General features: G+C 39.3%; 1 pseudogene; it reads left to right on the top strand.

Annotated features, from left to right (window-relative positions):
- Nucleotides 1-26,814, top strand: part of LOC126020410 (glucose-6-phosphate 1-dehydrogenase-like) — a 52,614-nt pseudogene that overhangs the window by 3,617 nt on the left and 22,183 nt on the right.

Genomic DNA, 26,814 nt, shown 5'->3' with positions numbered 1-26,814 from the left:
TTCTTTTCTTCTTCTTTTCTTCTTCGTTTTCTTCTTCATCTTCTTCTTCATCTTCTTCTTTTTCTTCTTCTTCATCTTCTTCATCTTCTTCTTTTTCTTCATCTTCTTCTTCTTTTCTTCTTCGTCTTCTTCTTCATCTTCTTCTTTTTCTTCATCTTCTTCTTTTCTTCTTCGTCTTCTTCTTCATCTTCTTCTTCATCTTCATCTTCTTCTTCTTCTTCTTCTTCTTCTTCTTCTTCTTCTCCTCCTCCTTCTCCTCCTCCTTCTCCTTCTTCTCCTCCTCCTCTTTCACTTTCTCCTCCTTTTTCACTTCCTCGACCTCCTTCTCCACTTCCTCCACCTCCTTCTTCTTCTCCCCCTCCCTCCTCCTCTTTTCTTCTCTTCTCCTCTTTCTCTTCCTCTTCTCCTTCTCCTCCTTCTCTTCTTTCTTTTTTTAATTTTGTTTTTTTGGCCACACCCTTTTGATGCTCAGGGGTTACTCCTGGCTAAGTGCTCAGAAATTGCCCCTGGCTTGGGGGGACCATATGGGACGCCAGGGGATCAAACCGCAGTCCTTCCTTGGCTAGGGCTTGCAAGGCAGACACCTTGCCTCTAGCGCCACCTCGCCGGCCCCTCTTCTTCCCTTTTCTTTTTCCTTGTCCTTCTCCTCACCTCTTCTTCTTCTTCTTCTTCTTCTTCTTCTTCTTCTTCTTCTTCTTCTTCTTCTTCTTCTTCTTCTTCTTTCTTCTCCTCCTTTTTCTTTTCTCCTCTTCTTTGTTCTCTCTTATTATTTTCTTCTTTTCATATTTTTCTTCTCTTCTCAGGGTATCAGTTAATGCAGAATTATATTCTCTTTGATAGTCTATGAGATGCATGCAAAGTATTACATATTGTTAAATTGACTAAGGTTTATCTGTACCTCTTTAGATGCAATTATGTGTAAAAACAGAGCCACAGTGTTCCTAAGATTTATCCAAGGTATTTATTAAGAACTACTTGAAGCCTAAGTTGCAAAATTCAGCCTCTTCTCTTTTTTAAAAAAATAATATCTTCATTTAAGCACCATGATTTTACAAGCCTGATTGTTGTTGGGTTCCAGTCATAAACAGTGCACCCCCCCCTTTAACAGTGCTACATTCCCACCACCAATGCCTCCCACCTTCCTCTGTCCCCATTCCTGCCTGTATTCAAGACAGGCATTCTACTTTTCTCACTCATTAAGACTGTCATGATAGTTGTTTGTGTTGTTCTCTCACTGCACTCATCACTCTTTGTGGTAAGCTTCATTTTGTAAGTTGGTCCTTTCAAATCTTATTTCTATTGTCTCTGGGCATTATCACAATAATGTCTTTTTTTCTTAAAACCCATATATGAGTGAGACTATTCTGTGTTTATCTCTTCCTCTGACTTATTTCACTTAGCATAATAGTTTTTCCATGTCCATCCATGTAGAGGAAAATATCATGACTTCATCTCTCCTGATGGCTGCATAATATTTCATTGTGTATATATACACACATTTTCTTTAGCTATTCATCTATTGAAAGAGCATTTTGGTTGTTTCCAGAGTCTGGCTATTGTAAATAGCACTGCAATGAATACAGGTGTGAGGAAAGAATTTTTGAATTGTATTTTTGTGTTCCTAGGGTATATCCCTAGGAGTGATATAGCTGAATCATATGGGAGCTCAATTTTCAATTTTGTGAGATATCTTCATATTGTTTTTCATAAAGGCTGGACTAAATGGCATTTCCACCAACAGTGAATAAGAGTTTCTTTCTCTCCACATTCTCACCAGTACTTATTGTTTTTGTTCTTTGTGATGTGTGCCAGTCTCTATTAATACCAAGGTCTTTAATCCATTTAGATTTGACCTTTGTGCATGGTATTAGTTAGAAGTCTGAGTTCAGTTTTTTGCATGTGGCTGACTATTTTCCCAACACCACTTGTTGAAAGGGCTTTCCTTGTTCCATTTTGCATTTCTTGCCTCTTTATCAAAGATTAATTGATTGTATGTCTAGGGAACATTCTTCGAATACTAAACTCTATTCCACTGATCTGAGGGTCTGTCTTATTCCAATACCATGCTGTTTAAATAACTATTGCTTTGTAATGCAATTTAAAATTGGGGAAACTGATGCCTCCCATATTTCTTTTCCCAAGGGTTGCTTTAGCTATTTGTGGGTGTTTATTGTTCCAAATGAATTTCAGGAGTGTCTGATCCACTTTGAAGAATGTCATGGGTATCTTTAGAAGGATTGCATTAAATCTATATAATGCTTTGGGGAGTATTGGCATTTTAAGGGGTTAATCCTGCCAATTCATGAGCATGGTATGTGTCTCCATTTTTTTGTTCCTCTTTTATTTCTTGTTTTTGTAGTTTTGTAGTTTTCTTTGTATAGGTCCTTCACATCTTTAATTAAGTTGACTCCAAGGTTTTTCAGTTTGTGAGAAACTAATGTGAGTGAGATTGTTTTTAGGTTTTTTTTTTTATGTCCATTTCTTCTCTATCATTATTTGTGTAGAAAAAGGCCTCGGGCCCGGAGAGATAGCACAGCGGCGTTTGCCTTGCAAACAGCCGATCCAGGACCAAAGGTGCTTGGTTCGAATCTTGGTGTCCCATATGGTCCCCCGTGCCTGCCAGGAGCTATTCTGAGCAGACAGTCAGGAGTAACCCCTGAGCACTGCCAGGTGTGGCCCAAAAACAAAAAACAAAAAAAAGAAAAAAAGAAAAAGGCCTCTTGATTTTTGCATGTTAATTTTGTAGCCTGCCACTTTGCTATATAAATATATTGTTTCTAGAAGCTTTTGGGTAGTCTTTGGGGTTTTCTAAGTATAGTATCATGTCATCTGCAAACAGTGAGAGCTTAACTTCTTCCTTTTCTATCTGGATATCCTTGATATATTTGCCTTGCCTAATCGCTATGGCAATAACTTCCAGCACTATGTTGAATAGGAGTGGTGAGAGAGGGCAGCCTTGCCTTGTACCAGATTTTAGAGGTAAGTCAGTCCCTTCTCAATAAGAACTCAAAACATGAGCAAAACTCAAAACTTCTCCCTGATTACCCACATGCTGGACTTATCTATAAGAGAAAGAGTGAGTTTACAAGTGGAATTCATTAGACTTTCAAAGTAGCTACCTTAATGCCTCTGAAGTGATTGGACATTGGCATTTCCTCACTGATAAAAATGCTTCTAGTTTCTTTAGAAAGTCAATTTATCAAGATTGAGTTAGAAAGGAATTCCTCACTTTCCCAAAGAATTTTTCTTAGCTTTTTTTTTTTTTAATTTTGTTGTGGTCGAAGTGAATTCCAATTCTCTCACAGTAAAATTTGAGGCACATAGTGACAATAAGTGAGGGGCATTCCCACCACCAGTGTTGTCCTCCCTCCACCCCTGTTCCCAGCATGCATCCCACATCTTGTAGATTGGGTATTGATTCTGTTGTCGTTGACTTTAGATTTGGTATTCATGTCTGATCAGTTTTTATTTTCACCAAATGAACATTCAACCTTCTGGCCTTGGTACCATCTGGGGGAAGAAGGAAAAAAAAGGCAAACAAAAAAAAGAGAAAAACTAGGAGGAGTCCATCTAGGTGTTATAAATATCCATTTAGAAGAAGGAAGGGAAAAAAGAGGAAAAAGGTAGTAAAACAAGACCAACCAGAAACAAAAAACAATAAGGGAGTATAAACAAGATTACAAAAAGAATAAACACATAATAAACCAAAACCCAAAACCATCAGCTATGGAAAAAGAAAAAAAAATAAATAAAAAAGAAAGAAAGAAAAAAAAGAGAGAAAACAAAGAGACCAGCAACTTCTTTAAAAAAAAGTTGTATTTTTTTCTTCTTCTTCTTTTTTTTTTTTTTGCATAGACATGGTAAATATAGGGAAAATTACAGCGGGAATTCCCTTGGTCTAAGAAATACAGGGTTTCTCTGCCCTTGAACCTTACTGCTATGGGAACAACTACCTGCTCCATGCTCACTCACTTGCACACCCCAAGGTCTTTTTATGGTACCAGGAAACTTTCCAGTCAGATGTGGGTGATGATATCCCACTTCAGTAGCTAGAGATCTTGTTATTTGTGTAGGTCATAGAGAGAAGGCTAGGAGTTGTTCATTATGTTTCTAGGAGTTCTGTTCCATCTCTGTTGTGATCAGTCTTCTGTAATTAGTGGTCTTGATTTTTGTTCAGAACCTAGAACAGAGCCTAGGGTATAGTCTTTCAATATAGTTCCTAAAGTTCTGCTCAGTCGCAGTTGTCAAAGTTAGACCTCTGGAATTAGTGATCTTGGTTTTTGTACAAATCCTAGGCCGAAGCCTAGGATAGGAACTTCCTCATTGATAGGTTCTGTCCAGCGGATATTTGTCAAAGTCAGTCTTCTGTAGATAGCAATTTTGGTTTTTGCATAAGGCAAAGGATGACATGTCTCCTGGTTGCATCATACCATTAAGTGCTGAGATGGGGCAATCCTCTCTTAGCTCAAGTTGTTGTGGTTTCCTCAAGTTAGGATGTCATGTTAAAACTGGTGCAAGTTGGTGCCAGGACGGCATTCTGAGCTTCACCTGAAGGAGTTTGGTTCCTGGTACTGTTGCTGGGGCCTGTGTTGGTTCCACGTCTGGGATCCCAGGTTCTGGGTTGGATAGTCGCTGTCCAATCACATGGAGTCTAAGTTGGGTTTACATGACACATGCTTATGGTGGGAGGCTACCCTGCATTTTTAATAAATATGGGTTCTTATCCCTAGTAGATAAGAGCTTGTTTTGTGCATAATATTTCCATTTATTTAGAGTGCCCATGCAAAAGGAGATGGTAATATATTATATTGCTGGTGGATTTGGAAGTAAGAATGATAGTCTGCACAATCTCTGTGCCCTGGTTTTGATCTGAACTTTTATCCCAGACAAGACTTTTCTTGTAGGTTTTTATACCAGGCAGAACCAAAACAGGTGAGGTTGTAGAAAGAAAGAGAGAAAAGAAAAAAATTATTTCTATATCAATATAGATATATAATAGAAGAAAAAATAAAAATACATTTTTAAAAAGGCATTAAAGCAAAAATGCTGTTTATGAGGCTGACTTTCTTTTGGGAATAAACAGACTAGGAAATATTATAGAGGTATTAAGCACATAAAGGAAAAGTATGCTTCCCCATTGAGTCTTTTGAGATGTTCTTGTGGTGAGTGGAGTAACTTTTTCATCATACATTGTGTCTTGTTGAGTTTGTGAAATTATTGTACTCATGAGGAAAGTGTCCTTGGACTGGGGTCCTTCTGGGGCTGAGTCAGTGGCATGCAACTGTCCATGATTAGGAGGGTGAGGAGGAGGGCCAGGAAGCATGAATCAGCAGGTGTGTTGGTTGTAATTTCTTGCCAAGGCATGCGATGTGGGGCTGGGGGATGTCCTTTCGGTTTGGGAGCTTGGTGGTGGTTTGTTGGAGCAGGAGGTTGGTCCCGGTACCTCCTGGGCTAATAACTGAGGGTAAAGAGGGTTAAATGAGGAAGGATAATGGGTCAGGATTTGGAAATGAGAGGCTAGAAGAATTTTTGAAGGGGGGAAAAAGGGTAATATATGAGGGGCTATATACAATTTGGGCATGGCTTGTTTACAATTTAGATTTGGCATTCAGAGAGGAGTCCTCTTTCTACCAACTAATGCCCACATAAAGACAGACATTAGTGTTCTATTCTTAGGTTGACCCTCATAGGCTGTATCTGAACTCTTAAGATATGATTGAGTTAAGATAAATAATTGGTTATCTTAGCTTTCTTTTTAATTATTTTCCTTTTATTTTTTCTTTCTTTCATCTTAATTTGATAATTTTATATAAGCTACCTAAAATATTCTCTTCAAACCTTCTCTTCTTTTGCAAACTATATTGCTACTTTCATAATCATCTCCTTGATATCTCTGACTTTGAAGTTGCACCAAATCAGTCACATGGACCCATGAGATTGGTTTTCTTTATGGGTACATATATCCCTTCATGAGATATGGAAGCAGTTTTGTTTTCATAGTCTGGTGCTAACACTGCTTTATAATAAAAATATGGCAAACCACCATTTTGAATCCAGTGAAGCTGGGATAATTATGAACTGAAAATCAGCTTTAAACATGCTATATAAAAATGACAATAATAGAAAAGTAATTCTTTCTTGCTGTTATCTCATCCTGTTTTGTCCTAAAGGCACTCCTAATACAAAGGTGGTAGCATTTCACAAGGAACATTGTGATGTAACTAACTAAATTCTTCTATTTACATATGCCACCATGTTTCGATATAAATTTTAATTTTGATTTATTCATCAACTTTTATTTCTTAAATTTTATCTTAATTTCTTTACCATGTATTTTTGCTTTTTTCTTTGCGATAGAATTTATAGTTAATATTGCATAAATGTTGAAATGTACAAAGTGTTCATTTGATATATTTATATGTTGGAGCATGTTAACACAGTGCTACCTAACACCATTATCAAGTCCCATGATTATAATTTCTTTTTTTTAGAAAAAACAATTATGGGCCTGGAGAGATAGCACAGTGGCGTTTGCCTTGCAAGCAGCCGATCCAGGACCAAAGGTGGTTGGTTTGAATCCTGGTGTCCCATATGGTCCCCCGAGCCTGCCAGGAGCTATTTCTGAGCAGACAGCCAGGAGTAACTCCTGAGCACTGCTGGGTGTGGCCCAAAAACCAAAAAAAAGGAAAAGAGAAAGAAAAAAAAGAAAAAACAATTATGATTTAGTTTCTTAGCAACTTTATACTACAATATTGTTGACTATAATCACTATGTTGTGCTTTATTACATCCCCAGTACTTAATTCTCTATTAGCTTCAGATTTGTCTCCTTTAACATCACTCCAATTCCCCTGCTAAGAACCATTCCACTCTCTGTTTTCATAAAACCAGCTTTCTTAAATGCCACATGTAAATAATACTGTGTTCATCTCTGCTAACTTTCTCACTTTGTATAATGGCCTTGTCTGGAAGAAAGGGAAATTCCCCCCACCCACTCTGGGTTCCTTTCTGGCTGATTGAATAATCAAGTGAACAGTAGGAGAAAAAGACAAATTTAATTACATACACACGGGGGAATCTTCACAGACACATCAATCCCAAGGTCAGTAAGGTAAAATGGTGATATAGATCTTGAGTTAAGAAATGAAAGGGGTCTGAGGGGAGAAAGAGAGAGAGAGATAGAAAGAAAGAGAAAGAGAGAGAGAGAGGGAGACTCGTGTGAGAAAACGTGATTTAAATCTAACCATATGCTCTGATAACTAGATGTTTACCCTGCCTTAGAGATAAGTTTCTCTAAGAGAAAGATAATGTTTAGTGGCAGTTCTGATTCAGGTTAAAACCTCTAACTTTAAGTTTTTAGGTATGTGAGGGAATAGTAAATGTTTTTTATAAGTCTGTATAGCTTTGATGGACCTCAATTCAAAACTACTTGAAAAGTCCCATGTTTTGTAGAGTTCTGTTCTAAACATACTGGAGAGTCCTAGTCCTAATCCTGCATGTCCATTAATTTTATTACAGAATTTACTTCTTTTCTAAGGTTAGACGTCATTTCCTTGTGTATGTCTATATCATATCTCTTTTTTGTATGTGTTTTTACAGCAATACCTGGAGAAGCTTACTCCTGGCTCTGTGCACCTAGCTATGATCAGTAGATCATATGGGGTGCAAGGAAAAGAACCTGTGTTAGCTACATGCAAGTCAAATGCCTTACTTGCTGTAATAACACTCAAACCCCTATATCACACCTTCTATACCCAATCATCTGTTGATGTGCTGTTTCCATACTTTTTTATCTTGAGTAAAATTGAAGTGGATATGCAATGGGTTAATCACCCTAAACAATATGGCCATATTGCCCTTCTCCCTTAACAATTATAACTTCCTATTTTATATGTCAAAAACCCACCTGGGCAGGAAGAACTTCTAGATAGGTTCTTTACCTTAATCTCACCCACCTATGAGGGTGGGTCCTATCTTCCCAATAAAATCTGTGGTCACTGATGACCTCTTCTTTCTTCATGTGGCAGAAGGTCCCAGACCCGTGTTTTATCTCTCATCAACCTGGTTTGGATTATTTTCTGTGGTGGCCCTATGGGAAAGGCCAATATGGCCATATTGGCCATTTAGGATAAAGGCTGGTTAATCCAGTAGACATGGAGACACGAGTACTATTTTAATATTCTTCTAATTACATTTACCTTGGTTATTTGCCCAGAAGTGGTATTGCAGAATTACATGACCATTCTATCATTGAGGGATCTCTGGTATTTCATTCTTAATTTACATTTCCACCACCACTGCCATAGAAAACAAAAAATACTCAATGGAAAAATGAACATTTCTTCAACTAATAGTAATATAGCCACACAGAAAATTACAATGAGACCCTGATGTTACTCTTTCACTACAATTAATTCAAAACATGCTAAAGGTTTAAATAGTGGACTGAGCAACATAACTCTTGTTTTGCATGTAGATCAGCAGAATCACTTCTTCAATTTCTCTTCTTTCTCATGCATTCACTGAAAATTATTGCAATTCTCTTAAATACTTCAGTGTGGATGTCATTAAATTTTTTTTTTAATTTTTTTTTTATTTAAACACCTTGATTACATACATGATTGTGTTTGGGTTTCAGTCATAAAAGGAACACCACCCATCACCAGTGCAACATTCCCATCACCCAAGTCCCAAATCACCCTCCTCCCCACCAACCCCCGCCTGTACCCTAAACAGGCTCTACATTTCCCTCATACATTCTCAATATTAGGACAGTTCAAAATGTAGTTATTTCTCTAACTAAACTCATCACTCTTTGTGGTGAGCTTCCTGAGGTGAGCTGGAACTTCCAGCTCTTTTCTCTTTTGTGTCTGAAAATTATTATTACAAGGGTGTCTTTCATTTTTCTTAAAACCCATAGATGAGTGAGACCATTCTGCGTTTTTCTCTCTCTCTCTGACTTATTTCACTCAGCATATAGATTCCATGTACATCCATGTATAGGAAAATTTCATGACTTCATCTCTCCTGACAGCTGCATAATATTCCATTGTGTATATGTACCACAGTTTCTTTAGCCATTCATCTGTTGAAGGGCATCTTGGTTGTTTCCAGAGTCTTGCTATGGTAAATAGAGCTGCAATGAATATAGGTGTAAGGAAGGGGTTTTTGTATTGTATTTTTGTGTTCCTAGGGTATATTCCTAGGAGTGGTATAGCTGGATCGTATGGGAGCTCGATTTCCAGTTTTTGGAGGAATCTCCATATCGCTTTCCATAAAGGTTGAACTAGACAGCATTCCCACCAGCAGTGGATAAGAGTTCCTTTCTCTCCACATCCCCGCCAACACTGTTTATTCTCATTCTTTGTGATGTGTGCCATTCTCTGGGGTGTGAGGTGGTATCTCACCGTTGTTTTGATTTGCATCTCCCTGATGATTAGTGATGTGGAACATTTTTTCATGTGTCTTTTGGCCATGCGTATTTCTTCTTTGTCAAAGTGTCTGTTCATTTCTTCTCCCCATTTTTTGATGGGGTTAGATGTTTTTTTCTTGTAAAGTTCTGTCAGTGCCTTGTATATTTTGGAGATTAGCCCCTTATCTGATGGGTATTGGGTGAATAGTTTCTCCCACTCAGTGGGTGGCTCTTGTATCCTGGGCACTATTTCCTTTGAGGTGCAGAAGCTTCTCAGCTTAATATATTCCCATCTGTTAATCTCTGCTTTCACTTGCTTGGAGAGTGCAGTTTCCTCCTTGAAGATGCCTGTAATGTCCTGTAGTGTTTTGCCTATGTGCTGTTCTATATATCTTATGGTTTTGGGGCTGATATCGAGGTCTTTAATCCATTTGGATTTTACCTTTGTACATGATGTTAGCTGGGGGTCTAAGTTTAATTTTTTGCAAGTGGCTATCCAATTGTGCCAACACCACTTGTTGAAGAGGCTTTCCCTGCTCCATTTAGGATTTCCTGCTCCTTTATCAAAAATTAGATGGTTGTATCTCTGGGGAACATTTTCTGAGTATTCAAGCCTATTCCACTGATCTGAGGACCTATCCTTATTCCAATACCATGCTGTTTTGATAACTGTTGCTTTGTAGTACAGTTTAAAGTTGGGAAAAGTAATTCCTCCCATATTCTTTTTCCCAATGATTGCTTTAGCTATTCGAGGGTGTTTATTGTTCCAAATGAATTTCAAAAGTGTCTGATCCACTTCTTTGAAGAATGTCATGGGTATCTTTAGAGGGATGGCATTAAATCTGTATAATGCCTTGGGGAGTATTGACATTTTGATGATGTTAATCCTGCCAATCCATGAGCAGGGTATGTGTTTCCATTTCCGTGTGTCCTCTCTTATTTCTTGGAGCAGAGTTTTATAGTTTTCTTTGTATAGGTCCTTCACATATTTAGTCAAGTTGATTCCAAGATATTTGAGTTTGTGTGGTACTATTGTGAATGGGGTTGTTTTCTTAATGTCCATTTCTTCTTTATTACTGTTGGTGTATAGAAAGGCCATTGATTTTTGTGTGTTAATTTTGTAGCCTGCCACCTTGCTATATGAGTCTATTGTTTCTAGAAGCTTTTTGATAGAGTCTTTAGGGTTTTCTAAGTAGAGTATCATGTCATCTGCAAACAGTGAGAGCTTGACTTCTTCCTTTCCTATCTGGATTCCCTTGATATCCTTTTCTTGCCTAATCGCTATAGCAAGTACTTCCAGTGCTATGTTGAATAGGAGTGGTGAGAGAGGACAGCCTTGTCTTGTGCCAGAATTTAGAGGGAAGGCTTTCAGTTTTTCTCCATTGAGGATAATATTTGCCACTGGCTTGTGGTAGATGGCCTTCACTATATTGAGAAAGGTTCCCTCCATTCCCATCTTGCTGAGAGTTTTGATCAAGAATGGGTGTTGGACCTTATCAAATGCTTTCTCTGCATCTATTGATATGATCATGTGGTTTTTATTTTTCTTGTTATTGATGTTGTGTATTATGTTGATAGATTTACGGATGTTAAACCAGCCTTGCATTCCTGGGATGAAACCTACTTGATCGTAGTGGATGATCTTCTTAATGAGGCATTGAATCCTATTTGCCAGGATTTTGTTGAGGATCTTTGCATCTGCATTCATCAGTGATATTGGTCTGTAATTTTCTTTTTTGGTAGCGTCTCTGTCTGGTTTAGGTATCAAGGTGATGTTGGCTTCATAAAAGCTATTTGGAAGTGTTTCTGTTTGTTCAATTTCATGAAAGAGTCTTGCCAAGATTGGCAGTAGTTCCTCTTGGAAAGTTTGATAGAATTCATTAGTGAATCCATCTGGACCTGGGCTTTTGTTTTTCGGCAGACATTTGATTACTGTTTTAATTTCATCAATGGTGATGGGGGTGTTTAGATATGCTACATCCTCTTCCTTCAACCGTGGAAGATTATAAGAGTCCAAGAATTTATCCATTTCTTCCAGGTTCTCATTTTTAGTGGCGTAGAGTTTTTCAAAGTAGTTTCTGATTACCCTTTGAATCTCTGTCATGTCAGTAGTGATCTCTCCTTTTTCATTCCTGATACGAGTTATCAAGTTTCTCTCTCTCTCTTTCTTTGTTAGGTTTGCCAGTGGTCTATCAATCTTGTTTATTTTTTCAAAGAACCAACTTCTGCTTTCGTTGATCTTTCGGATTGTTTTTTGAGTTTCCACTTCGTTGATTTCTGCTCTCAGCTTTGTTATTTCCTTCTGTCTTCCTGTTCTTGGGTCCTTTTGTTGAGCATTTTCTAGTTCTATTAGCTGTGTCATTAAGCTACTCAGGTAAGCTCCTTCTTCCTTCCTGATGTGTGCTTGCAAAGCTATAAATTTTCCTCTCAGTACTGCTTTTGCTGTGTCCCATAAGTTCTGAGAGTTTGTGTCTTTATTGTCATTTGTTTCCAGGAACCTTTTTATTTCCTCCTTGATTTCATCTCGGACCCACTGGTTATTGAGCATGAGGCTGTTTAACTTCCAGGTGTTAAAGTGTTTCTTCTGAGTCCCTTTGGAGTTCACAAATAATTTCAGAGCCTTGTGGTCAGCGAAGGTAGTCTGCAAAATTTCTATCCTCTTGATCTTATGGAGGTATGTTTTATGTGCCAGCATGTAGTCTATCCTGGAGAATGTCCCATGTACATTGGAGAAGAATGTGTATCCAGGTTTCTGGGGATGGAGTGTCCTATATATATCCACTAGGCCTCTTTCTTCCATTTCTCTCCTCAGGTCTAGTATATTCTTGTTGGGTTTCAGTCTGGTTGACCTGTCCAGTGTTGACAAAGCCGTGTTTAGGTCCCCCACAATTATTGTGTTGTTGTTGATATTATTTTTCAGATTTGTCAGCAGTTGTATTAAATATTTTGCTGGCCCCTCATTCGGTGCATATATGTTTAGGAGAGTGAATTCTTCCTGCTCTACGTACCCCTTGATTAATATAAAATGTCCGTCTTTGTCCCTTACAACCTTCCTGAGTATAAAGTTTGCATTATCTGATATTAGTATGGCCACTCCAGCTTTTTTATGGGTGTTGTTTGCTTGGATAACTTTTCTCCAGCCTTTTATTTTGAGTCTATGTTTGTTCTGACTATTCAGGTGCGTTTCTTGTAGGCAGCAGAAGGTTGGATTGAGTTTTTTGATCCATTTAGCCACTCTGTGTCTCTTAACTGGTGCATTTAGTCCATTGACGTTGAGAGAAAGAATTGTCCTGGGATTTAACGCCATCTTTATTTCAAAATTTGGTGTGTCTTTTGGGTAGTCTTGTCTTAGATTAGGTCTTTCAGTTTTTCTCTTAAGACTGGTTTTGTGTCTGTGAAGTTTCTGAGCTGTTTTTTGTCTGTGAAACCATGTATTCTTCCATCAAACCGGAAAGTGAGTTTTGCTGGGTATAGTATTCTGGGTGAAGCATTCATTTCATTCAGTCTTGTCACAATATCCCACCACTGCTTTCTGGCATTGAGCGTTTCTGGTGACAGGTCTGCTGTAAATCTCAGGGAAGCTTGCTTGAACATGATTTCCCCTTTTGATCTTGCTGTTTTCAGAATTCTGTCTCTATCTGTGGGATTTGTCATTGTGACTAGGATGTGTCTTGGGGTGGTTTTTCTGGGGTCTCTTTTGGTTGGTACTCTTCGGGCATGCAGGATTTGATCACATATATTCTTTAGCTCTGGGAGTTTCTCTTTAATGATGTTCTTGACCATTGATTCTTCCTGGAAATTTTCTTCCTGGGTCTCTGGGACTCCAATGATTCTTAAGTTGTTTCTGTTGATCTTATCATAGACTTCTATTTTCGTCTGTTCCCATTCTTTGACTAATTTTTCCATTGTCTGCTCATTTGCTTTAAGTTTTTTGTCCAATCTCTCCTGCTGTATGGAATTGTTATGTATCTCATCTTCCACAGCACCAAGTCTATTCTCAGCTTCTGATACCCTGTCCCAGAGCTTATCCATTTTGTCATTCACTTCGTTTACTGAGTTTTTCAGGCCTGTTAGTTGACATGTTATTTCAGTTTGGAGTTTTGTCATTTCTGCCTTCATATTTTCTTGGTTCTTATTAGTGTTCTGTTCAACTCGATCCATGGTTTCTTGGAGTCTGTTGAGCACCTTCCATATTGCTAGTCTAAAGTCCTTATCTGAGAGGTTGATTAGTTGTTCAGTCATTATCTGGTCCTCAGAATTGTCATCTTCATTCTCTATGTCTGATGCTGGCCTGCGCTGTTTCCCCATTGTCACATTTGTATTGTGGGTTTTTCTACGTGTTGTAGTGGTATTCATTGTCTATATGATGTAGGCAGCACACTCCTCTGGCTCCTCCCTTTCTGGATGGGCTGACTTGCCTCTAAGGGAGGGGAGTCCTCCGTGGATGAAGCCTCACACTGGGTCAAGTCTTAGGCCCGAGCATGCAACAGAGAAGACAGTCCAGAGAGAAATGTTTGCTTCTGTGATATAGCGCCGTTCTTAGTGTGATTTTTCCTTCTTGTTGCAATGGAGTTCTTTCCTTAGAAAGAGTGCACGGCCGCGTAGCGAAGCGGAGCGGCCGTGCTCCTCTGAGCCTCTTTTTGCCCCACTCGCAAGAGTTTCACGCAAGAGGACAGTAGACAGACATAGACAGGTCACACTCACAGTCTTTCACAGCTGAGCCCCACTGGGCTGGTGTACTTTCGCGGATTTTCCCCGCCTGGTGTCACACACAGGGAGCCAGCTTTTGCAAAGGATAGCCGGTTTTTATGCTCTGAAGTCCCTCCCTGAAAATGGCGTCTGGGCGAGCGAGGTTTCTGGAGGCTCTTTTTGCCCCACTCGCAAGAGTTTCACGCAAGAGGACAGTAGACAGACATAGACAGGTCACACTCACAGTCTTTCACAGCTGAGCCCCACTGGGCCAGTGTACTTTCGCAGATTTTCCCCGCCTGGTGTCACACACAGGGAGCCAGCTTTTGCAAAGGATAGCCGGCTTTTATGCTCTGAAGTCCCTCCCTGAAAATGGCGTCTGGGCGAGCGAGGTTTCTGGAGGCTCTTTTTGCCCCACTCGCAAGAGTTTCATGCAAGAGGACAGTAGACAGACATAGACAGGTCACACTCACAGTCTTTCACAGCTGAGCCCCACTGGGCCGGTGTACTTTCGCGGATTTTCCCCACCTGGTGTCACACACAGGGAGCCAGCTTTTGCAAAGGATAGCCGGTTTTTATGCTCTGAAGTCCCTCCCTGGATGTCATTAAATTGATTTTGATATTGTTAGGAATTACTTTGAATTAAAATTGACATGCTTTGAAATGTGAAAACTCTGAGTGCATATGTACTAATTTTTTATCAGTGTATATACTTGTAACTCAATTTGCATTCATGTTTAGCATTTTACCTTAATCCCAAGAAATTTGCTAAAATCCTTTAGTCATCAAATTTCTCACACCCATGCCAAGAAATTTATCATCCTGATTTTCAACAATAGACACACTTAACTTGTTCTGATATCACATATTAATGTAACAATGTTATATTCTCAGTTCTATTTAATAATAAAATTGAAACAACTCTAAATTTTTTATTGTTAAGTAAATAATTGGGAATTATGCTGTACATGAATCTAAAGAATATAGTCTGCTAGCTTCCTATAAAGACCAGGGTTCTGTGAGACCCTTGTTTTGAATAAATTTAGACTGGAGTGATTTAATTGGAACTTTCCCAAGCAATGGATAACATCTCTATAGATGGAATGAGTTCCACAATTGGTTTCTGAAACCCTTAAATAATCTGTGAGGACTGCTTTGTGAGAATGCATTAGCATCTGGATCTACTGAAGGGGCCACAGTTGTGCTCAAGGTTGCAGAATGTATAATCCACTTGACCTCATAGAAACCAAGCCAGATACCTATCTACTTCATCTCTTAGTTGCAGGGGATTGAGGGTACACTATGTTTGTAGGTACACTATCTTCAATCCTAGGATCAGAACTAGCTGAGGGAGCTGGGAGGAATTTTTAAAACCAGGGAGAAATGCCTTATTTTTCCTTGTGCTCTCACAGGAAAGATCAGCCCAAGGAAGGAACTGCCTGTATTGCTGTGGTGTAAGACCCCCCACCAGTACAAAATAGGAAGCAAAGGAGAAGTAAACAGACCAAATTCAGAATGCGTCATCAGCACAAGCTGTCGTCTAAATGCTTTTGCAGAGAGATTGTTGGGAAGCAACTGAGCGGAAGGAACTAATCAGCTGGTCTCAATGACAGCATTACAGCAGGGAGAAGAGTCATCCAGAGGAGAGTATCAGGTGCCTCACAGATGTTTCAGGGCCAATACAGAGGGCCATTTCATATTAGACAATCTCCTGACTTCCCTGGACATGATAGGGGTTTGACCAGGTGCCCACACTGTGCCCTCTGCTGAATCCAACGTGTCACAGATGAGAAATAGAATACTAGCATAGGGCCAGAGTGATAGCACAGCAGTAAGGCATTTGTCTGTGCATTGCAGCCAATCCAGGACAGACCAGGTTCAATCCCCGACATCCCATTTGGTCCCCCCAAGCCTGCCAAGACTATTTCTGAGTGCAAAGCCCAGAGTAACCCCTGAGCACTGCCAGGGTGTGGCCCAAAATAAAAAAAAAATGCCAGTAATAGTGGGATAGAAATGGAAATGTTGCAAAGGAAAGATTAGGGTAGGGGAAATCTTATGCATTATTTTAGGGATGAGGAGGTTTGAGATTCAAGGCAGATCTCTTCAGAGATGACCTAATGAAGGGTCAATGTTAATTCCCAAGGTCCTTGAAAGGAAGGTGGAGGGGAAGAGGAGAAGGAAAGAAGGGGTGAGAAGGAAAGGGGGTAAGGTGTGTATCTCCTTTCTTTCACTAATTGAAATGAGCCAAATATCCACAAAAATTAAGTCCTAGATCCTAATTCCCTAAGGCTGCTGATGCGAAGATTGCTAAAAGGAAGGGGGCATGGATTCAGAATTCCTTATTTGGACTGTTAAGAATGCTAATGGAGGTCACTTGAGACCAGTGGTTTAGCAAGAATGAACTGGGGTGGGGTGGGGCACAGTTTTCTACACACTCAGCCAGGAGTGAAGCAATCTACAGAGGCTAGTTGTCAAAAACGTATCCACAACTCTACATGGAAACTAAGGTTTAGCTAATAAAAAGCATAAATAATGTATTTTCTATGTTATTCTATTACAGAGTCTCCATTTGGAGCCCCAGTTCTCTTTGGATATCCCATTCACTCACAGGCACACACTACATACAGGCTTTAAGAAAAGTCTATGGGCTTTTCTTATGATGGGTCTTCATCACTTAACTCAAAGATTTCTACTAATTCACTCTCCTCTGCCCTATATGCTTCTGTAGCCCCCTACTCTTACTCCAGAACAGGAGAGGGAAGGGACTTGCATTGTTGAAAAAGGGACAATGAGGCCAGAATGATAGTACACCAAGTAGGGCATTTGCCATGCATGCTGCTGATTTGAGTTCAATCCCTGGAATCTAATATGGTCCCTCGAGCCAGCCAAGAGTTAATTCCTGAGTGCAGAGCCAGTTACTTAGAGTAACCCCTGAGGAATGCTGGGTGTGGCTCAAAAACAAACAAAATAAAAGAAACAAACAAACAAATAAATAAATAAAATGAGGAAGGAGAGAATAGAAGGAACATGATTCTGCCCCACAGTGCTGGGCCAATAGTGAAAGACATGTACCTGCCATCCTCAGGAGCCATTAATTGTCAAGGGCCAGGCTGGTAAATGTTTACTAGGACATGAATTCATAGTCTTTTAGCTGGGGCATTGCAGTTGGGAACTAAGGGGCCCAAGTTCCCAGGTTAGGTATACAAGTAAAGAATCAGTACTAGCTCTCTACAATACTGAGCTAAATAACCCTATCTGCATTTTGAACTACCTTTCCTTCATGTTACCACCTTATCTCCACCTATATCCCAGTCTCACATTGCTCTCTTCCTGCTCCGTGTGTCTCTCTCATACTTTCTACTTGCTTCTGACTTGACAAGACTCACCTTCCACTTGAGCCACCTCTGGGTCTAGAGAGATTTGGAGGCTCCCCTATTGGTGACTAAGTTCTTATATAGGGAATTCCTACCATCTAATTGTGAAACTTGAATTCAGGTGGAGCTTCCCTCTGGCCAGACAGAGTTCAGAATCATCAATGGTTGGGTCATTGGGGTGCACAATCATTAATTCCATGAGAAAGTATTGTAGGAACATAGCCTGATTAGGACTCGCCCCTCCCATGCTCAATGAGAGTCTAATAATATCATCGCAACCTCTGCTGGCCAAGATATTTCTGCCAGCTTACCTTACCAGAGTTCTCATGACCTGATTTAAAAATTGCTCATTAAGTTTCTGTTGGTGGGGCCAGAGCGGTGGCGCATTTGTCTTGCACCCACTAACCTAGGACAGACTGTGGTTCGACCCGGTGTCCCATATGGTCCCCCACATCTGGAGCGATTTCTGAGTGCATAGCCAGCAATAACCCCTGAGTGTCACCGAGTATGGCCCCCCCAAAAAACAAAACAAACAAAAGGTTTTCTTTTTTTGGTTACCTGGCATCATATCTTTGCCTTGGTCACTGTTGCACACTCTCTGAACATCTATGGAAGCAAAGGTGATTCTGAGATGGAACCCTGTGACTTCCTAGCAGCTTCTGTCCAGAACATTCTGCCTTCTGTGACAACTTCAAAAGCAAGAATTGTCATATTTTATTTCTGTGTTCAATGAGGCATTGCTGACTAAGTCTCCAGAGAGATTGTGTCTTTAGAGAGAGACACTTGTAAGAGAGTTGAGTCACTGGAGCTGAAGATAAAAAATTTGTATCTGAGCATGCTAAAGGGAAAGTTTTAAATGAGTGCTGGGAACACTCATCAGTTTTCCAAGATGTCTGGGTTGATATAAACTTTCCCTTTTTCCAGACATTTGAAACCTAAACCACTACCTTTCTAGATAATCCTACTGACTCCACAAACACACACCACACACACCAGCACCTAAGCATATCTTATACACATGCATATAGACTCGCACTTGCATAGTCCCATATAGGCACATAAGTATAATACTTTCCACTGTCTTAACATGTGCTTTATCCACAATCATGCTTTCTTACCAATTCTTAGCATTTATTAAATGATTGCCTAACACAAAGCCACAAAATTGCTTAGGAGTTAATTTCTCAGTGTGCAAGCATGTCTGGGTTACACTGATTTTGTCTATTTGCTCATTACTGTTCCTAATCATCCTATAGGATGCTTCTAAAGAGCCCTAACAGTGTTGTTGCATGAAGAAACTCAACCCATTCAGGTCAACAGCTCAAACTAGCTATTTGCCTAATGAAAAAAAAAACAGGGGGTCCAAGTAGCAACACCCCCTAAGTTGCTGCTAATTGAATTTTAAAAGTGTGATGGGATTTTTTGGTGGATGCTTTGCTTGCTATGAAAATGGGATTCAAGTACAGGCTAAACAGTGACTCTTGAGATGCAGTTTGAGAGAAGGCAAAAATATCACAGAAGTGCTAAAAATGTTGGAGAAAGTTGGTCCTGACCCAGAAGCACCCCAGATAAACTATTTTTCAGAAGTTAAATGGGTGTGTAGAAAGTAAATGTGTATATGGATGCTTCTGGGATGAAGTTCAGAGAAAAACAGCAGCATATCCAGAAAGATCTCAGAAATAGGTTATTCCACTTTCCACATACAGGTGAAAACATCTAAATCCTGATTATTGGACTTGATGAAGCTAATATAGGAATGAGACCAGTACTGGCTTTGGATCTCCCCCATTGGCACTGTTTTTTCAAAATATACAGATATTCCCAAGTGCATGGGTCTGCACTGTAACACCCGGCAATAAAATAGATGAAGTCCTCTTCAAATGTTCTAAATTGGGGAGCAGGCAGTCATATTTCCACCCCTAGAACAACTTATCTTTCTTCCGCAGACACAAGTTTCTAGAGGTCTAATCTGTAAGTATTTTAGATCCACTCCAAGCCCTTATCCAAAGCCACTGTACCCAATAGGATTGGAACCCACAAAAATTACGGAAAAGGAGCCATACATGACCTAGAATGACAGGTATCTTTCTCCCTCTGTTTCATTTTCCATCCCACACCATCTTGACTTTCCAATTTTCCACATTCTCCTGGCCCTCGACACCCTCCAATAGCTATGATTTTCTCAATACAGGCACCATGAACAACTTTATGAGTCCAATATAGAGCATTCTAAGGGTGGGTATTAGATATGCATAATTCAATCCTAAATTGGACTAGCTGGTGAAGACCTAAACAGACGTTTGTCCAGATTCTATGGATACAGAAACAAGTTAGGGAATGAAGCAATTGAGGGTGTGGAGGTAGTCCCTCCAAAACCCATCTCTATAGCCAGTATATCCAACAGTAGTAGGATCTATGGGAATGTTGGGGGAGGGTAAGTCGTTTCACTTGAGAAGCAATATCAATTCCAAGGAAATAAAATTGTAAATGTCCCTAAGAATGGAGTGTCTATCTATTTGCCACATATATTTTAGCAGCGCTGCTGGAAGGATTAAAGCAAAACATGACAGTCACTTTGAAGAGTCATGTATTTAAATAAAGTCAATGATTACAGAAATCAATTTCAAAAATTAAGAAATATTTTTGAGCTTGAAGAGACCTCAGAAATCATCTAGTTCAGTGGTCTCAAACTCGAGGCCCATGGGCCATTTGCAGCCCTCCGTACAACATTTTGTGGCCCTGCCCTAGAGGAATCTTTTTTTGTTTTGTTTTGTTTTAGTTGTTTGGGTCACACCCCCCAATGTTCAAGGCTTACTACTGACTTTGCACTCAAGGATCACCCGGACTTTGCCTCCTGCGGCCCCCAGGTAAATTGAGTTTGAGACCCCTGATTCTAATTGATCCCTGCACATATAACAAAGAATGGGTAGGAGTAGTCAATGACAAATGCTTGAGGCTGTATCACTTGCCTCCTCTCCCTGAGCAGACAATGTAACCTCCAGTTTCATTCAAAATTTAAGGACATGAGGAAGGATTTTCTTAGGAAGAACAGGCACCTGGGATCCTAAGATTATAAATCTTAGTTTACCTAGGTAAAGTTTACCTAGGTAAACTACTAAGATACCTGGAGGTTTATTTAGGTTGCAGCTATGTGGTTACTCAGTAGTCACTTAGAACTCAAGTAGTTCAACAACAGATTTTGAGCTAAAACTCCAGGAGAAGAGAGAGAGTTGGGAAGGCAAAAGAAGTCCTTCTTACCTCCCTAATAACTCCTCTTGGATACATACAGTTCTGGCCATATCTATACAAACATAAATACTAGAGAGAGAAATACACATAATTCAGGAGAAAATTAAGAAACCAAGATGGGAATGGATGAAGAGTTATACTTGCAGTACTGTCTAAAGAAGGAATAAGAGTGCTGTAAAATGACATCCAGCTATTAACCCCAAAACAAAGGTGTTCACTTATATTTTCCTTTCCTCTCCTTTGAAATGTAAAGGCCCATCTGGATCACTCTACCCTCCTCTTACCAGTTGTATTGATTTAATAAAGAAAGAACAGTTTTGCTTGTGGCTCAGGAGGAGAGAAGCCACTGACTCCATAACTCTTGTGACTGGCTTGGTTTATTAATCCTTCGTGGCTACTCTACCTGCTTCAGACCCATCTGCCTGGGGTTGGAGATATGTGTGTGTGGGTGATTTTACAATGTGTGAGATTTATTTTACAAAGTGCTATGGGATTCTTGGTCTGCAATGCTCTCCGTTTGACTCCTTTAATGTTTTTGTTTCTGTCCCATTAGAGGAAAACCCCAGATCCCTCACAGCACAGAGCCCATGTGCCAAGTATGAAAACATTTCTTCCATCAGGGCCTTCCCAGGCATGGAAGCAGATGGAACTCCAAGTGGAAAGACAGAAGTACTCAACATGTCCAACACCTTTCACCCATCTGTCCTTATTCTTTCTCACTTCCAGAAGAAACAGCAAAGCATGGCAGAAGAAGCACTGTACTTGAAACTCTAGGAACCTGTGATCTAATCCTAGATGTACCCCTTACCTACTAGGTGAGCTTGGGCAAGGAATCTAAACTTTTAAGCCTTAATTCCTCCATTGGGAGGGATGCAATAAACACCCTTACTAGAAGGTTCCCTTGAAAAAAGCTTGGTGATGGCTTCCTTTCCTTTTTCCTTCTATAAGGACTCTTGGAACTTCTGATATTACTTTTCCCAACAAAGTGAGAAGGAGGGGAGGGAGCAACTCTTTTGATATGATCAAGGTTAACAAAAGTAACTCTCCCCTAACTCTCTGGACATTGTTTATAAATAGGGAGGAAAAGGATCTTCTGCCATTAGGAGGAGGCTGAAGGTGAAGCATACCATAAGGAAAAAAGGTCATGCCAATCAAGAGAGTGCTGCTGTTGAGCTGCTCCATACATCCAGTCCTGTACCTATGTACAATGTGAGCACCCAGTGAGGGGCAGGAAGTTCACTGATTACCTCTATTTTGACAAAAGCTACATTATGATTTGCATGTTTGAAGAGGAAATTACCTAATGTGTTATAAGATGGAACTAGCACCAAAGTTGGATTATGCTAAATATTGACAATTAAATTAGACCACCTTTGCTCATGTCATTGAAATTATCGTACACCAAAGTGTTGCAGCCCACTTGGCTCTTCCAAATGTCCTTGCTGATTAATGTCTTTGTTTTAAACTATGTGGGCTAGAGACAAAGTGATCCATTTGCTTTCATGAAATTCTCCCCAGAAGCAAAAGAGATCTGCAGACACGATGTAATTAGGGCCTGTCCAGTGGGGAAGTCACTCTATAGCTCCACATTTCAAAGTGATGTTGAGTCCTAATTCTTTGGCAAATGACATCCTGTTCTACTTTTAACTCACAGATGGAGATGAATTTCATTTTTGACAGTTTTATGCAACATTTGAGAGAGCCGCATTTTCTGTTGGGATTGGCTACAGTGAAGCAGCTAGTTTTCTTTATCTTCATTAGTTTGTTGAAACCTTACATTCAATAACTGATTATAAAAGAAACATTTTCTCTCTTCATTGCTAGGCCCTCTATCTCCTTTACCTTTCAATGGAAACACTATTTGAAATAACTAGTAGCTGATTCTCAAATATAAATATCCTTTCATTTTCACAGCAGAGATGTGGTGATCATGAACACATTATTTTGGAACATACACACTTCTTTTGTTAAAATGACTCTATAGAGACCAAGTTCTGTGCTCACTGTTGTTTGTTTTTAAGATCAGGCTATTCACTCAGTTGTTCTTGTGGACCAGGGAGTACCAGCGGTCAAACTCAGTGCTTCACATATGTTAAGCTTGTATTCCAAAACTTCAACTTTTAGCACATTTCTTCTTTCTAAATACATGGGAAGACTTGGTCTCTCAGGCTGAAATCTGAGCAATGGGTTGTGCCCAGATGTTACATGAGCCATTTGATATCTGGTCCTCTGCCATTCTGGCCTCAGATGTATTATGTTTCAAGTGTGATATCTATGAGAACACTGAAGTGAAAAATATTTTTCTACTAAGTGCTAATAATTAATCCAGTTATGTTGTGATATTGTAAATTCAACTGGCATAAAAAAGCTATTTCTGTGTCATGGATAGTAATATATGTGAATCGGTCAAGCTCTTTATATCTACCTATTAGCATTATTTAGTGCACTCATCCTTTCATTTCTGTCACACATTTTGACAGGAAAGAGATCTGTTTTTTCCTAGCAAGAACTTGTTCCTCTGGCAGATGCTTTTACAATAAAATAATTTACTTATTTACTTATATGATATATAAGATATAATAGTGTATCAGTAATTGCTGGCTTAGGACATTTCTCACTGTGATGCAACAATATAACAGATAAATATTATACCCATTTTACAGATGACTATATGAATGCTCTAAGAAGTTATATATATTTTATGTTAGGTGGGAGGAGTGAATAAACAATGAACCAGATGTAAATAAACATTTATGCTTTTATGTTGTTTGCTCCCTTAAGATGTATGATCTCTTGGCTACCATATAAAACTAAAAAAAATTGACAGTATGATGCTATAAAGGGTTTTGTTTGTATATACTTAATCCAGTGAAGGATGAAGATTAAAAATAACCTTTATTATAATGTACACACAGGCAGGGACTATATATAAATTCTATAACTTATATTTGGTGCTATTATAAGTTTATAGAAAAATCAAATTGAAAATCCAGAGAGTTTCAATATACTACTTGTTATCCATCCTCTAAGATCTCAAAATTGGAGCATTATGTGCATTTTTATATTAAATTAATCAATATAAATATATAATTGTTAGCCAAATTATTAATACTATTTATAACATTGTTACTTTTTGTGTTAAGTAATTCTATAGGTTTCAGCAAGCATGTAATATGAGTGTATATGCAGAATAGTTTACATTGTAGAGAGAAATAGGGAAAGCTTTAATGAAGAGACTAGAATTTAGATTGGACTTTGAGAAATTGATAGGATTTTCCAGTGGAGCAAGACCATTAACAAAGGGAAGAGGAAGGAATGCTCAAGGCAGTAATCAAGAGAGAGTAGGTAAGCCAGTTTGACTTAAGAAGGTGTAGCATTTGTGGCAGTACATAAAACAAGGAGCATCATTTGTTGAGATAATTTCTAAAATGCTTTACATAGAATATTTTATTCAAGTCACAGAACTAGTTTCAATATAGGTTTTCTTTTCCTCCTTCTAGTTATCACCTTCTTCCTACCCCTCTCCCCTTTTCATCCACTGTATTTAGTTTTTTTCACCTAATTTTAAGGTCTTTTTATCATATGCAGTGGAGTTAACAATGTAATAATAGTTTCTAATATTATTTTTATTGGAAAGAAATGTTCATTTTGACATTAGTTCAAGAGGAAATAACTAGGAAGACCAATCATTCTCCTTCGATAGCACAGCATCTTTCATCATATATGATGTTGAAAGGATAGGGCTAATCCACCGACTCTGGGTTCTATAGGTTATTAATCACCACCATTGCCACCACATATTGTGAGGTGACTTAGGATCAATAGCATTCTTTTAAAAAACATAAAAAAACCTCCCAGTTATCACCCAAGTTCTAGCTTTCTTACTGGTGGAATGGAATTTCAACAATTATCAACTGTATAAGCACCAAGAGAGGAAAATGCTAGAGTTAGCACTTGCCAACAAGTAATCACAACCCAGAGATATTTTGCTTTAAAGCTAATTTCATTTTCTCTTAACTAGGTTCATGTGGGTGGTCACACATGCTCTCTCTCTCTCACTAGCTCACTCTTGCTTCTCTCTCTCCTCTCTCTCATACACAAATACAAGTGTAGGGAAACCCAGATTAATACTATTGCTGAGCTGTTGAATACTAGTCTTAAAAATAAAATGATTTCCTAGCAATCCAATACCAGATAATTCCCTGGATCCTAGGACTATGTGAAAGGGACACCATTTTGCTTGGTAATGACTGAATGTCGTTTTCTTTTATATATTTATGTTTTTAGGTCTCCTTAGTATACTGAGTTTCGAAGTTTAGTCCTTGAAATAGGAAGAAGTCAGAAAGAAAATAAAAGGCAAACAATACTTCAGATTCTGCAAGGGCATCCTTGCTGGACTCTGAACATGTCTATCTCAGAGCCACCATTTTCTGATCCTTTCCTGATAGCTTCAGGACATGCTTTGAGCATGTTTATGCTTCTATGTTTGTATCTGCATGGTTAACTGTGGGATAATCTGCTTCTTTGGAGGACTCTACTAGCTGAAGAAGAATCAAAGACTATTCATTACATTATGCAATAGGATTAGGATGTGGGATGACTGTTGCATCCAGGTAGCCCCTTTGGAATAGAACATTGTGGAGAGATAAATACTAGTATTAATGCTTAAGACTTTGCTTTTCAGATAGGAACTTGCACTCAAAGAGTTCCTGCACACTATGAAAGACAGTCCAGCAAAGAGGCATAAATCAGGGTTGCTCTGATACTGTAGTTTCAGGGATCTACTAATAGGACAAATCACAGGTCCCCTCTCCACTGACAAGTCACTGTTGAGGGAGACAGCCTGATGCTAAGCTGGAGCCACATGGTTTGGCAGTGAGACCTTTGATTAGCAGTCCCCAAACCCCCATCCCAAGACCAGACAATGTGGGTGGTACTTTCCCCAAACGAAAATCATGGTACTAGGGCTCCAAGAAGACTCTTAACTCCTGGGTGGCCCCCAAATGAATTGATCCATCTGCCTCAACTGTTTAGACTGGGAGTAACATAAACACATCTACAGTTTCGAGCTGGGGTCAGCAAACTTTTCCGGTCCAGGACCAGGCAGTAAGTATTCTCAGTATTGAGGGCCATATGGTCTTTGCTGCAAATCCACATTTCTGCTGTTGTAGCAAAGATAATAAAAGCAGACAGACAGACAGACAGACAGGAATAGACATGGCTGGGTGCCAGAAGAGTTATACTGATTAAAAATAAAGTAAAAGAAAAATAGGCTGTGACTCTGGGAAGTGTTGATCCCTGATGGATGCTGGACTGGTGTAGACCAGAAATCCTGGAGAAAAGGAGTCAGATTAGAGAGAGACAGAGAGAGACAGTGAGAGACAGAGAGAAAGGATATTTAAAGAAATCAAAGGAAATCAATAGGACAGCATTCTCTTTAAAAAATAAATGCATCCTCCGAGACTGTACTCTTGGGGAAATTACTTATCTTTTTCTCTAAAAATGAAACGGTGTGACTCCCCTAGGTAAAGTTGCTTTTGCAAACTTTACTGTTAGGAGCATTAAGTTCTGTTTCCTCTTGTGCTGAATTTGTTTTGCAATTGTTTGTTTCTGTAGGGGGTTCTATTGGTTGGGTCGCTTGTAGGCTGTTCATTCTGGCAAAGGGAGCAGCAATCATTCTCAGTGGGAAATCAGCCATGTATTGACTCTTTCTTCTTGTTACTGCACTAGAACAGTGGGTTTCTCAGTGTGGAACACCTGTATTTATGTGAGTCCATTTTTAATATGAAAACACAACCACATCTGCACTTTGGGGGATACCATTATGCTAGCCCCTCACAACCTGGAAGTTCCTCTGCACAGCCTCCTGGCTCAGCCAGGGAGCAAGCAACCAGCGCAGTCACGGACAGCCCCAAAACTTGCCCCTCTTTCATAATCACCTCTTTGGTAGGAGGCAATATGCTGTGAATTAGTATGTTCCAGGCCCCGAGTGGTAACATATGGTGTATCTCTGCTTCTTCTACATTAAATCCTGACATTTTGCAGCTGTCAAGATAAAGCTGTTTATATGAGTAACATTGTAGTTTGTTTA

Source organism: Suncus etruscus, chromosome 1, assembly GCF_024139225.1.
Source record: "Suncus etruscus isolate mSunEtr1 chromosome 1, mSunEtr1.pri.cur, whole genome shotgun sequence".
Lineage (NCBI taxonomy): Eukaryota > Metazoa > Chordata > Mammalia > Eulipotyphla > Soricidae > Suncus > Suncus etruscus.
The sequence above is the reverse complement of the archived record's forward strand: the minus strand, read 5'-3'. Positions and strand labels throughout refer to the sequence as shown.